Raw genomic sequence first — 13,439 nt, forward strand, 5'->3', positions numbered from 1 at the left:
TCAATGACGCCTTAAGTCCAATGTCATGTGTAACTTTTCATAACATGAACTTGTCCTTTTTTATCTCAACGCTTGCCATCTCCATTGAATTCCTTACCGATTCACATAAACTAAGGTGCCTAAAGTGGGTAGGAGGAAACTGGAATGCATAATCTTTACTACCAACCTTCAAGTTCTCTGAGTAGCAAGGATTTTTTTTCCATGTTAAAGGCACACATTGTGTCACCAGTGACACTCTTATTTTCATGTCTCCAACAAGTTTTGATTAAATAACCAGCACCTGATTCCAATACATCAGAATTTGACTCCTGACTTGCCTAAGCTCATTTCAGTTAGAAGTATTTTGTGCCATTTTCTGACCCAATATATATTTACAGAGTCACAGTTTGATCCTTTTCAGATGTGAGAGGGATCATACTGAAAACAGCAAACTCCCTAATTCCCAGCACTCTTTTTTTTTCCATTTCCAGCTTTCTTTGTCTCCATAGCATTTATCATCATTTCTCACATTATGCAATTTGCTAAGTCATTTCATATTCTGTGTAATTGTAAGCTTCATAAAGAAAGTGAGTTTTGTCAGTTTACTTCTATGTCCTCATTACCTAGGGTGGTATCTGGCACCTAACAGACACTCAAAAAATAGTTACTTAATCAATACATTAACTAGAATTTTATAGTCCATTTTACAGATGAGAACTATGTGATCCCAGCATGTTATCAACCATTTCACAGTGACAAAGGTCGTAAAACTCCCGTTTAAAGCCAGTCATCTAAATTGATTCCCAGAGATCTTTTTGCACTACCAAGTTATCATGGGAAGTATGAGTAGTAGCAGAAGTGGTAGAGGAAAAGATAAACAGGGAAGCGGGATGGTTCTTGATACATTGACACTTGGCCTTTTTTGTGTGTGTGTGAAAGTTTACATAGCAAGTGAGGTTCCCATTTGACAATTTCCACACAAATTTTTCAGTGACATTTAGTTACATGTATCACAATATGTCAACATTCTCTTTAATTGTGTTCAGTTTGTTCCATTTACAGTACTCTAGTTTCCCTACCCCCTTGTCTTCTCATCTTTGCTTTTTTTTTTTTTAAATTGTACTTTATATGAAGGTTTGTTGAGCAAACTAGCTTCTCATTAAACAGTTAATACACATACTGTTTTATGACATTGGTTGCCAACCCCAAGACGTGTCAACACTCTCCCCTTCTCGACCTTGGGTTACCCATTACCAGCTTTCCTGTCCCTTCCTGCCTTCTCATCCTTGCCCCTGGGCTGGTGTGCCCATTTAGTCTCGTTTTGTTTTATGGGCCTGTCTAATCTTTGGCTGAAGAATGAACCGCTGAGTGACTTCATTACTGAGCTAAAAGGGTGTCCGGGGGCCTTACTCTCCGGGTTTCTCCAGTTTCTATCAGACCAGTAAGTTTGGTGACACTTGGCCTTGATTTGGGGATTTTGGTTCTCCCCTGGGAAGGGGAGGGTCAGCGTTCAGGAGAGAGGCAGTCCCCAAGGTCCTTTCGCCTCCGCGCGCTCGGCTGTAAGCTCATCGGGGTCGCGGTGACCGGGAACTACCCTAAGGCCAGGTAGCAGAAGAGCCGACCCGCCCGGAATAGTCTCCAGGAGCGGAGAGGAATACGCACCAGATGGCTGGATCCGAGTCCTCCGACCTTGCGTGGCCAGTTCCGTGATCCGCCCGCCGCGACCTGAGGCTCGGAGCAGCTTCGCGTTGCCCCGGGCCTTCCCGGGGTAGGAGGAAGAAGCCGGGTCCGGGACCCTGATCTGAATATTCTCGGATCAAAATTGGCGGTTTGGGAAAGACCAAGTTTACCCGGGAGAGGCAGGGTTTATTCTGGCAGAATGAAGAGTTTTTCTCTTTTTCTTTTTCCTTTCCCCGTGAAGGGGGAGGTGGAAATAGAAGAATGTAGATATTTAAAAGAAAAAAAGAAGTGTTTGCTTTTGGTTGTTTCAGGCTTTTTGGTTTGTTTTTCCCAGAGAAATTTGAACAGACAATATCGTTTGGTTGTTGTTTATATTTTCTAAAGAGGAAAAGTCACTTATGTCCTGTGGCCGGTTAGCTCAGTCGGTTAGAGTTTGGTGCTAATAACTCTAAGTTCAAGGGTTCGATCCCCGTACGGGCCAAGCCAGCAGGCTCTTTTTATTCCCTTTTTACTCAGGTGCAGGAGACAGATGTGGCAGTCTGCTTCCGGGCAGATTTACAACCTTGGAAACCCTATGGGGCAGTTCTGCTCTGCCCTATAGGGTCACTGTGAGTCCGAATCGACTCGCCGGCAGTGGGTTTGGTTTGGGTTTTCTACTCAGGCGAGGGCCCTCACTGTCTCAGGTCCACTCCGAGGTAAGGTCTCAATCAATGTCTGAGAGAACTTCTCGCTGAAATTTAGAGGATCTGAACTGAGACAGTCATTTGATCAGACATTCCTGATGGCAGTTTCATCCAGTCTTAGGTCCTTGTGTTGATTCCTATCTACAGAGCAAAGGGACAGCATTTCTTTCCACTGGAAAATTGATTTAGTTCAGAAAACTGAACTATTTGGATTGTTTCCAACTGAAAAGAAACTGTAAAAACATCCCCACTTCCACAATAGGTCTTCACCATTTCACTGAAAAATTAAACAAGATTTTTAAAATGACATGTGAGAACAATTTTCTTAACACAATTTCTTAACAAAACTTGGTTTTGAACATTCTAAAGACTGATTCAACATGTAGAAGACTCATATTAAAAATATTTTAACTGAAGTTTAATTTTTAGGTAAGAAATACATTCACATGTTTCAAAGGCTCCTCCTCTCCTTATAATTCACCCATCCAAAAATCATTTCCAACTTCCATAGGTAAACTCTGTACTTAGTTGCTTATGTATCCTTTCAGATTTTCTTTATTCAAGTAAACACTTGCATAAATTCTTGTTTTCCCTTCTTTTCATAAAAGAGCTCACATATTTACACATAGTGCTGTGACTTGCTTTAATCACTTAACAATATAACTTGTAACCTTTATTTTATCACTATTTAGAGAACTTTCACATAGCCCTTTCAATATTATACACTTGGCAAAAGCAGAGCTTATTTGTTATTCAGCAGGAGTTTAATCTGAAACGTTCTCATCTTTTGCATTATGAAAGGAGTGTACAAGAAGGAGGCTTTGTCAAACTTGAGGGCAAGAGGGAAGACAACACCCATAATGTTCTGCTGTAAAGGGAAACAAAGCACTTTCAGCTTAAAGTTCTGAGCTATTAAAAGAGCCCTGAAATAGGAGCTTCAAAGCAGTTTGGGGTTCAAAGTTTTAACAAATATTTATTGATTCCTCCACTTCCAGAATGCAATAATTAGTTGTTATCCTATGTCTGATAGGTGCTAAAGATGTATTGTTACATGCAAGATTCTGATCCTTTTATTTTTAAATCAACTTTATTGTGGTATGATATATATACAATAAAATGCACCCATTTTAAGTGTAAAACTTGATGAGTTTTGGCATATTAATACTTTTGTGTAGCCACTATCACAATCAAAGTAGAGAACATTTCCATGATTCCAGAAAGTTCCCTTATGCTCTGTGGTAGTCAAAATAATGCCCCCCCCCCACTCCAAACTAGACACTGTTTCTGCAATGTAAATCCTTAACATTCTAACTACTACAGAATTAAAATAATAATAATACTTTCACTCTTAGCCCCTGGCTGTGCATTATTTTTAAATGTTTGATGTCAATTGGGCCTGGTTTACACCAGTTTTCTTCTGGGCTATCATGAAAATCAGAGGGTGTTAAAGAAAATGGTAAACTCTTCCCTGACAGTCTGAGCTGGAGTGGTCTCCAGACTGAGTGGTCCAGTTTATCTACAAGAGGAAACTGAAGAAGAAACCTATTGGTCTCTCTCTTATCACAGAAGGGCAAAATGAAAAAGCTGAAGTTCCACTGGGGCTCAAACCCAGAATCTTCTGCAGGTAAAGTAGATCTGCTAACCTCTGCACCATGGAACTAACAAACACCTTGTTTTTTTCACCGCTGTTACTAAAATCAATAGGAGAAAGGAACGCTGAAATTACTGAGTTATACAGCCGAGAACTAATCACTGCAAACTTAGCTCAGAGAGGCTATGTGGAAACAAATAATCTTTCCAGACTCTTAAACCAAAGGAAACCCACTACCATCGAGTTGGTTCCGACTCATAGCGACCCTATAGGAAAGAGTAGAAATGTTCCTGTAAATCTTTAGGGATGCTGACTGCCACATCTTTCTCCCACAGAGTGGCTGGTGGGTTCCAACTGCCACAAACACTTTAACCACTGCACCACCAGAGTTTCTTTTGAATGAAATAAGTCTAGACATTCGCCAATGTGTTTGTTCAGTGACCTTTGTATATGAAGACATGCACCATCTCTTTGTGTTATGGTTCCATAGTATAGTGCTTAGCACATGGACTTTACCCAAATAAGATCCTGGGCTCGTTCCCCAATTGAGCCAAGTTTTTTTGACTGCTTTCATCTGGTAGAGAATCAGCAGTAGTCCAATGAACTGTGAAGACATAGCTTCTAAGACAGAAAGTGAGTGCGCAAGGTTTTAAGTATTATTTCAAAACGGAAAACACTCGTGGAGATTTGTGGAGGGCCCACCAACAAACATCCTACCTACGACAAATGACTAGAATTATTTCCCACTGCATTGAAGTACTGTCTCTTTTGACTATCTCAGACCTGAAGAACAAAATTACATGTTCCAAATCAATTTTTTTTTAACTTACTGATTTTAAATATAAATTTTGTGTTAACATCCAAATTAGAATGTAAAATTTATTTTATAAATCATATTTATTTCCAATTATTCAAATTTATTTGCTACAGTAGAATCAAATTTTAAAAATAACATAATTCTATATCCAGGTTAAAATGAAGCAGCAATAACTAAGTGGAGTGCAGAAACTAAAAGCTCGCAGAAGATAACAAGAAAAGGAATTGTAAATCCCGCAGTGGTTAAGAGCTTGGCTGCTAATCAAAATTATTATATGTTATATCTAATGCTCTTTTAATCATTATGTTTAAAAATATTTTCATCTAAAGTTTTTTTATTGACTTTGTTTAACCTTACATTAGTTATATAATTAATTCTCATCAAGTCTTTGACTTTTCAAAATTATTATGTTAGCCATAGCCATTTTTAAGTTTGTATTTGCAAATAAATTTTATTTTGCTGATTCACTGAAAATGCTTGAGCAAAATATTTCAATAAAATTGGACTACATTGAACCTATGAAAAGGACCATACTTCTTTTCCTCACCAATCCATGTGCAGACAAACTTAAAAAAAAAATAAATTTTGGCTCCATTTATCTCAGCTTAAGAAAGCCAGAAAAGATCTCTTTTGACAAACAAACCTTCTGGGGGCCTTAAAGGTTATATTCAAAGGCCCCAGTGGCCAGAAGCAGACTACATCTGAAGTAGACAACTAATCCCAAGATCATGGAACGAGACCTCATGCTTGTTGCTGAATTTTATTGGACTTTGTTTAGTATTTGTCTGAGCCATTGTTATACTTCACTATACTATGCCTAGGTAAATACTACTAGAGAAATAAAACAAAATATCAGAAAAATTCACCAAAAAGCTACTTAACTTCATTCAATACTTCCTATGTCTGATGTTCCTTTTCTTAATATTTTTATTAGTTATCTAATAATATTGGCTGTTAGTTGTGTCTTATTACAGGTTGGATTAATTACCTTGGTCATATATAGTTTCTTTAATATTTGTAATCTACCTATTGTTTTCTTGGCAATGCATTAAAAAAAAATGTATCTTAAGGAAAAAAAATATTTGTAGGGAACCCTGGTTTCAAACCTTGAGTAACTCTTTTGGAAATGTCAAGTTGTTTCTCCAAATGGGGCCTTGCTCTACATGTGCCACAACCAGAACATAACAGAAGCAAAGTGTCGGAACCATAGAATAGGAAGCAGATTGTCTGACTATGATAAGTACAGAAGGAAAACATCCACAGAGTAAGTTCATGAAGAAGAAAGCACTCTTACAATAGTGTCAAGGAATCTCTATAGAGATTGATGATCAGAAGGGGTATTCATGAAAGAGCACCTTAAAACCAGAGTGACTGTCATGACTAAGTGACTGACACGTGTTTGAATTGAAGCTTTCCTTAGTGCTATATCCCTTCTTTCTTCTACTTTCATAATATGTGCACCCCACCTGAAGTGAACAACTATGTAGTCATACTATGATAATTTTTTTTTTTTTTTTGGTCTCAGAAAGAACACTTGTAACTGATATATGACAAAGTTGTGGTTTATACATAAGTAAGTGATAAGAATGTTCCAGGAAGGGAATGATGAGAATATTCCCCAAAAAGATGTTTATGTACGAAATTTGCCCCCAGAAAATCTGTGATGATTAACTGACATTATGAAAGGTTTACTTGTGATGCATATATATCTCATGTGTAACAACCAAAACTCATGTTTAAAAAATCTTTCTCCCCTTTCTGAAATTAGAGCACCTCCCTGTGTGCCCCCAATCTGAGTTGTTGTTGTTTTTTATTTTATAATAAAACTTAATTACTTCTCTCCTTGCAGAATTCTTGTTATTTTTTCACTTTGACAGGACTAGCAAGCCTCCACTTGATATGTCTGGTCGTGCTACTCTGTTCACCCTGCTCACTCTTCTGCAGTTACAACTGTCTTTTTGATCCTCCTTGCATACAGCAGCAACCCTATTGTCTCAGGACCCCTCACTCTGAAATCTGTGTCCGGAACAGAAGGGAACCGCGCCTCCTCCTCTGGATAGCTGCTACAGCGGGGGCAGAATTTTTTCTAACCCAGTAGAAGATGAGGACCTGACAACGAGCTGGCAGCGGGCGAGGAGGCAAGTCGGCTACATCATTATTGTAATATAAAGTCTGGGGCTGCAAAGGAGACATGAAAGTTAGGGACTTGGTTGAAAGCATACTCAGACGAAGAGTTTCTGGAGCTAAATTCAGAATTCACAGAAAGGATAGCTTGCTTGCCTCCACCTGGTTTCGAAGCGGGGACCTTTAGCACGTTAGGCGAACGTGATAACCGCTACACTACGGGAACTCCCCCAGAGAAAACTCCTTCCGTTTCAGCTTTGCTTAATCTAGAATTTATGCTTTCCTTCACTATATTTTCATGGTTGAAAAGCATTTTTTCCCTTTACACTTTTCCATTCTTAGTATCAATAATACCAAAAGTCGACAATTTATAGCCAAGCAAACGCTACTCCCAGGGTCCCAATTCCTTCGCAAGCACCAGGTAAGAAAATCTCGGGCAAGTCCAATAAATTTCTTGATTAAATTCTAGGCTCATTTCTCTGCCTGCGTAAGACTCAATGATGTTTGTCTCCCGATGACTGAGCATGAATCCTTACCAACTGGGACGAATCGGCTGAGCTCAGTAGGCCTTTGCTTGTGTCTTAGGCTGGGTTCTCTAGATAAGCAAAACTAGTAAAATATATATGTTTTGGTTGTTGTTAGGTGCTGTGGAGTCTGTTCCGACTCATAGCTACCCTATGCACCACAGAACGAAATACTGCCTGGTCTGTGCCAGGCTCACAATCGTTGTTATGCTTGAGCCCATTGTTGCAGGCACTGTGTCAATCCATCTCGTTGAGGGTCTTCATCTTTTTTCACTGACCCTGTACTTTACCAAGCATGGCATCCTTCTCCAGGGACTGATCCCTCCTGACAACATGTCCAAAGTATGTAAGACATAGTCTCGCCATCCTTGCTTCTAAGGAGTATTCTGGTTGTACTTCTTCCAAGACAGATTTGTTCATTCTTTTGGCAGTCCATGGTATATTCAATATTCTCCGCCATCACCACAATTCAAAGACGTCAATTCTTATCCTGTCTGCCTTATTCATTGTCCAGCTTTCTTATGCATATGATGCGACTGAAAATACCATGGCTTGGGTCAGGCGCAGCTTAGTCTTTAAGGTGACATCTTTGCTTTTCAACACTTTAAAGAGGTCTTTTGCAGCAGATTTGCCTAATGCAATGCGTCTTTTGATTTCTTGTCTGCTGCTTCCATGGGTGTTGATTGTGGATCCAAGTAAAATGAAATCCTTGACAACTTCAATCTTTTCTCCGTTTATCATGATGTTGCGTATTGGTCCAGTTGTAAGGATTTTTGTTTTCTTTATGTTGAGGTGTAATCCATACTGAAGGCTGAGGTCTTTGATCTTCATCAGTAAGTGCTTCTAGTCCTTTTCACTTTCAGCAAGTAAAAAAATATATATAGAGAGAGATTTATATCAAGGAAATGGCTTATGTGGTTGTAGAGACTGCAAAATCCCAAGTCTGTGGGTCAGGAAAAAGGCTTCTCCTGATTCATATAGCCACAGGGTCGGGAGAACCTAAGATCAGCAGGCCGGAGAGCAGGGCTCTTACTCACAGTCTGTGAAGATTGACAAATCCCAAGATCGGCAGGCAAGACCAAAGGTAAGTTGCTAGCTCAAGTCCCAAAAACCAGAGGTCAGACGAGCAGGGAGCCAGCTGCAGGATCCAGAACAAACAAAAGCCTGAGCAAGGAGAGAAGGAAGAGCTAGGTGGCCAGGGTAGATAGATGAAGGCTGAGGTGAGCGGCAAGCTGCCGCAAGCTTGCCCCTGCCAGTACCAATTCACAGAAGATCCCATCATGGGGGTGATCACGTCTCATATCTCAACAGGGAAATGATCACAACATTATAAGACTGCCAAAACTCTGAGAATCATGGCCCAGCAAGGTTGACACACAATCTTAACCATCACAACTTACAACACCCTTTTCCAGATATGTATATAACTAATCCGTCTTCTTCAAATATCACATTAGTGAAGCCACTCTGAACTTTCAGACTACTACTCCTGAATGCCTCATTCTCATCCCTGATTTTTTTTTCTTCAATACTTATCTACTTTTAGTAAACTGTGTAATTTACTTAATCATTTTGTGTACTGTCTTTCTTTATCACTGGAATGTAAGGTCTATGAGGGCAGAGACTTTTGTTTGTGTTTGTTTAAGTGTAGCCTTTGTAAAAAGAATAATCCCTGGCACAGAATGCTGCTGTTGTTGTTAGGTGCCATCTCATAGCAACCCCACATAAAACAGAATGAAACACTGCCTGGTCCTGCACCATCCTCACAATTGTTGCTGTGTTTGAGATCATTGTTGCAGTGTCTTACGCTGGGTTCTCTAAATAAGCAAAACCAGTGAAGTGTATAAATATACATACAGAGAGAGATTTATATGAAGGAAATGGTTGATGCGGTTGTAGAGACTGTAACGTCCCAAGTCCTTGGGTCAGGATAGAGGCTTCTCCTGATTCATGTAGCCACAGGTACTCGCAAACCCAAGGTTGGCAGGTCGGAGAGCAGGGCTATTGCTCACAGGCTGTGAAGATCGATGAATTCCAAGATTGGCAGGCAAGACCGCAGATAAGCTGCTAGCTCAAGTCCCAAGAACTGGAGGCCCAACAAATAGGAGCTATCTGCAGGATCCAGAATAAGAAAAAGCCCCTGAGCCCTACCAGTACATCCCCCACCCAACCCCGCACTTGATGCAGGTCACACACGCAAGGAAACTCACCTTCAACCGATTGACTACTCACAGCAGATTCCATCATGGAGGTGATCACATATCAGATCTCAACAGGGAAGTGATCACAACATCACACTACCGCCAAAGCACTGAGAATCATGGCCCAGCCTAGTTGACACACAATCTTAACTATCACATGCAGCCATTGTGTTAATCCGTCTGGTTGAGGGTCTTCCTCTGTTTTGCAGACCCTCTACCAAGCATGATGACCTTCTCCAGGGACTAGTCTCTCGTGATAATGTGTTCAAAGCATGTAAGACAAAGTCTCATCATCCTCCCTTCTAAGGAGCATCCTGGCTTAAATTTCTCATCTAGAAGATGATGAAAATGAGATCTAGAAAGTTTATTGCTTTTCCCTTTCCTGTAACAATATATTAAATATTACATTGAAACAGATGTGACTGGATTTCATGCCTCAGGCTCCTTCTACTGTACCATGGTTATCATAGGTGAGTGTGCTGGCTGAAGAGGTGAAGGGGATGAGGTCACTTAGGAGTTAAAATTGGAGCCATTACTCCCTGTCTTTGAGTATAAGGAATGTGACCTAGCTGGAGCTGGACTCACAAATACACACCAAGTGGATCCTGAGGTATAAAAACAATACCTAGTACAACCTTGGAAAACATCTTTTAGGGAAACTTTCCCATAAACAAATCTTAGACACAGCACAAAATATCCACATACTGTCCACTCTTATCTTTGTCTATTAGCATTTAGTAAATAGCAAGATTTGTTGGACCAATGAAGACCCTCCTGACTGTCATTACTGAAATCTGTACCAGTGATTATTAAATAAGACAATTCAAAATGTAGAATCACGTATATTTAGCAGTTTTTAGCTAATCTGAAAAGGTGAAACTTAATGATTTTACCCACTGGTAATGTTAATATATACTGATGATTCTGTAACATACCTTGAACTCAGGCAGACATGACTCTGGCAGCATGCTTTTCTGTTTCCCATTTTTGCCTGTTTGAACAAGTGCCAAATAGACTCTTTCTTCTTGCTTTACTATAACTTTGTGATGATTTTACCCCAGGACATCTCTCACTTCCAGGTTAGTTTCTACTATCAGTATGAGAGATTTTTAACTTTTCTATTTTTGCTTCACACTGTTTGGGGTCGCCTTTCTCATCAGCAACTATCAAGTGTAACAACTTCCTCACACCACATCCAGCATTTCTGAACATGCAGACTGGACCATGTAGGGAGACTAGGCTGAATCAGCACCCCATGCATAGGAGCTCACAGATTCGTTGACCTAAAAGTGCCCAATATAAGCACCAAAGTTTTAAGGGTGTCAGAAATACAATTTAAACAGATTGGGCTAGTTCAGGGGTGAGTGAGGACAAGGAGGCCTGATTAGCACAGGAACTCAGTGCAAAACTGAGAATGACCCACCATCCTTCTGAAAGATTTGGGGTCCACAACAATCCAGTATGTATGATTTATTTCTGTATTTCTCGACAAGGTAAGTGCCCATATGAAAACATAATTCTATCCAGATGCTGCTGGTTTTTAAATCAACAGCTTAATTACTTGTCCTTCACAGTTTTGTGGTAGTGACACTATCCCAAGCCAAAGACAAGTTCAGTTAAATGGACTTTCATATCAGTGAGTAACTAATTCTGAGAGATGGAACCTGATTGGTTCCACAGAGAATCACTTCTGAGGGAAAGATTTAATCTTTAGACTAGCCACAGCTCCATGGGCCTCACATCACACTAAAATTTTGTGTCCATCTCACCTCTCCAAGACAGCTAAAGGACCTCCTCCAACATTTAGCAGAGATATTGATGTACTAGGAGCCCTTTTGCATAGTGGTTAGCTCAGCTGCTAACTAAAAGGTCAGCAGTTCGAATTCACCAGCCACTCCATGGAAACCCTATGGAACAGAGTTCTACTCTGTCATATAGGGTAGCTATGAACTGATTTGATGGCAACTGGTATTGATGTACTATTGTGTGCCAGTCACTGCCAGTGCAAAGGTGGCAAAAGAGATATGGTTCCTGACATAATGCCATAATAACGTCTTAGTTTCCTAGCGCTGTTGTAACTGAAATAACAAAAGTGGGTGGCTTAAATAACAGACTTTTTTTCTCACAGTTCAGGAGGCTAGAAGGCCAAATTCAATGAGTATCTCTAGGGGGAGGTCCTTTCTTGTCTTGTTCAACTTTTTGGTGTTGTTGTTTTTAGGTGCCAGAAAGAAACACTGTCTGGTCCTGTGCCATCCTCACAATGATTGTTATGCTTGAGGTCATTGTAGCAGCCACTGTGTGAATCCATCTTGTTGAAGGTCTTCCTCTTTTTCTCTGACCCTCTACTCTATCAAGCATAATGTCCTTCTGCAAAGACTGATACCTCCTGATAAAATGTCCAAAGTACGTGAGATGAGTCTCACCACCCTTGCTTCTAATGAGCATTCTGGCTGTACTTCATCCAAGAAAGATTTGTTAGTTCCCTGCAGTCCATCACACTCCACTTGCTATGGTTCCATGGTGTAGTGGTTAGCACGTCTGCTTTACACGCAGAAGATCCTGGGTTCGATCCCCAGTGGAGCCACGTGCAACTTTTAGCACCTTGCAAGTTTCTGGGCTTGTAGATTCATCTCTTGTCTTCGGGTAGCATCTGCCTTCCCCCAGTGCATGCTCGCTTGTCTCTGTGTCTAATCTACTCTTTTTATCTCACAAGTTAGTAGCTTTAGGACGCACCCTACACTGATGTGGCCTCACTAACTCAACAAACAAACTCTATTCCCAAATGAGATTTCATCCACAGGTATAGCGGTTAGGATTTACAACACATATTTTTGTGTTACAAACACAACACAACAATTCAATCTGTAACAATATGTTAAAATTATAATTAACCTTTTAAAAAACTGTCAAACTGTTTTCTAAAGTGGATGTGTCATTTTACACTCTCACCAGCAGTGTATCAGTGTAACAATTTCTCCACATCCTCCACAACACGGGTTATTGTCTTTGTTTTCTGCTATAGACATGCAAGTAGTTGTGAAGTGGTATCTCATTATGGTTCCATTTGTACTTTCCTAATGACTATGATACGGAACATCTTTTCATGTGCTTGTTAGCCATTTGTATATCTTCTTTGGAGAAGTGTCTATTCAAATCTTTTGTCTGTTTTACATTTGGTTGTTTATCTTATTGTTATTGATTTGTAAAAATTCTTTACATATTCTAGATACAAGTCCTTCATCAGATACATGATTCATAGATATTTTCTCCCAGCCTATGGCTTATCTTTTCATTTTCCTAATGATGTCTTTTGAAGTGCAAAAGATTTTAATTTTGATGAAGTCAAGTTTATCAATTTTTTGCTTTATGGATAGTGCTTTTGGTGTTATATATCTAAGAACTTTGCCTAAGCCAAGGTCACAAAGATTTTCTCCAATATTTTCACCTAAAACTTTTATCATTTGAGCTCTTACATTGAGGTCTACCATCCATTCTGAGTTAATGTTTGTGTATGGTTTGAGGTAGGGCTATAATTCATCTTCTTGCTTGTGGATATCCAATTGTCCAAGCACTATTTGTTGAAAAGACTATCCTTTCTGTGCTGAATTGCCTGGGTATTTTTGTGAAGAGGGTCCGTATAGGTCGGAAATCATCGATTGGCTTTGAATCGAAGAGTCTGTGTTTCACTCTGACTGGCTAATTATCCTAGAGAAAAACAATTCATTTCTACTTTTAATTTGCAGAAATTGATTTTCTAAAATAAATATTTCTGGTCATAAAAAATAGTACTAGCTTAATTTCATCAATATTTTTCTCTTTGTGTTTAAAATAGCTCATGAA

The 13,439-nt window shown here is 39.7% G+C and overlaps 2 non-coding genes across 2 annotated transcripts; both read left to right on the forward strand.

Annotated features, from left to right (window-relative positions):
• Positions 1–2,066: 2,066 nt before the first annotated feature.
• Positions 2,067–2,140, forward strand: TRNAI-AAU (transfer RNA isoleucine (anticodon AAU)). Its single transcript has one exon. It is a non-coding gene; the product is annotated as a tRNA-Ile (tRNA).
• Positions 2,141–12,110: 9,970 nt separating this feature from the next.
• Positions 12,111–12,183, forward strand: TRNAV-UAC (transfer RNA valine (anticodon UAC)). The gene has a single exon. It is a non-coding gene; the product is annotated as a tRNA-Val (tRNA).
• The last annotated feature ends 1,256 nt before the right edge of the window (positions 12,184–13,439 follow it).

The sequence above is a fragment of the Trichechus manatus genome, unplaced genomic scaffold (assembly GCF_000243295.1).
Source record: "Trichechus manatus latirostris isolate Lorelei unplaced genomic scaffold, TriManLat1.0 scaffold00180, whole genome shotgun sequence".
Classification (NCBI taxonomy): Eukaryota; Metazoa; Chordata; class Mammalia; order Sirenia; family Trichechidae; genus Trichechus; species Trichechus manatus.